Consider the following 1,171-nt stretch of genomic DNA (forward strand, 5'->3'; position numbering starts at 1 on the left):
CCCACATCGGCAAAGCACGGGAGAAATGCTGGGTTTATAAGGGGTGATCCACACCTTAATTGGCAAGACGCGTTTTGGGGTGTATGGGCGCCCCAAGAACAAATCCGTGCGGGCCTTGTTAAGGCCCAAAGCATTGGCAAGACGCGTTTTGGGGTGTATGGGCGCCCCAAGAACAAATCCGTGCAGCCCTTGTTAAGGCCCAAAGCGGACAATATCTTGCCTGGTCTGGGTTGGGTCATGACATTGTGGTATCAGAGCGGCTCCGTGTGTCCTCTTGAGCGATGGTGGGGCAAACCTCAGCGACGACGCTGAGTCCCCAAGGGGGGGTGTATGTAACACCCTAAGCGAATCCCACATCGGCAAAGCACGGGAGAGATGCTGGGTTTATAAGGGGTGATCCACACCTTAATTGGCAAGACGCGTTTTGGGGTGTATGGGCGCCCCAAGAACAAATCCCTGCGGGCCTTGTTAAGGCCCAAAGCGGACAATATCTTGCCAGGTCTGGGTTGGGTCATGACATTGTGGTATCAGAGCGGCTCCGCGTGTTCTCTTGAGCGATGGTGGGGCAAACCTCAGCGAGGACGCTGAGTCCCCAAAGGGGGTGTATGTAACACCCTAGCTAATCCCACATCGGCAAAGCACGAGAGAGATGCTTGGTTTATAAGGGGTGATCCACAGCTTAATTGGCAAGACGCGTTTTGGGGTGTATGGGCGCCCCAAGAACAAATTCGTGCGGGCCTTGTTAAGGCCCAAATCATTGGCAAGACGCGTTTTGGGGTGTATGGGCGCCCCAAGAACAAATCCGTGCAGGCCTTGTTAAGGCCCAAAGCGGACAATATCTTGCCAGGTCTGGGTTGGGTCATGACAATGTGGTATCAGAGCGGCTCCGCGTGTCCTCTTGAGCGATGGTGGGGCAAACCTCAGCGAGGACGCTGAGTCCCCAAGGGGGGGTGTATATAACACCCTAAGCGAATCCCACATCGGCAAAGCACGGGAGAGATGCTGGGTTTATAAGGGGTGATCCAAACCTTAATTGACAAGACGCGTTTTGGGGTGTATGGGCGCCCCAAGAACAAATCCGTGCGGGCCTTGTTAAGGCCCAAAGCGGACAATATCTTGCCAGGTCTGGGTTGGGTCATGAAATTGTGGTATCAGAGCGGCTCCGCGTGTT

This window comes from Citrus clementina, unplaced genomic scaffold (genome assembly GCF_000493195.1).
Source record: "Citrus clementina cultivar Clemenules unplaced genomic scaffold, Citrus_clementina_v1.0 scaffold_5, whole genome shotgun sequence".
In the NCBI taxonomy this organism is placed as follows: domain Eukaryota; kingdom Viridiplantae; phylum Streptophyta; class Magnoliopsida; order Sapindales; family Rutaceae; genus Citrus; species Citrus x clementina.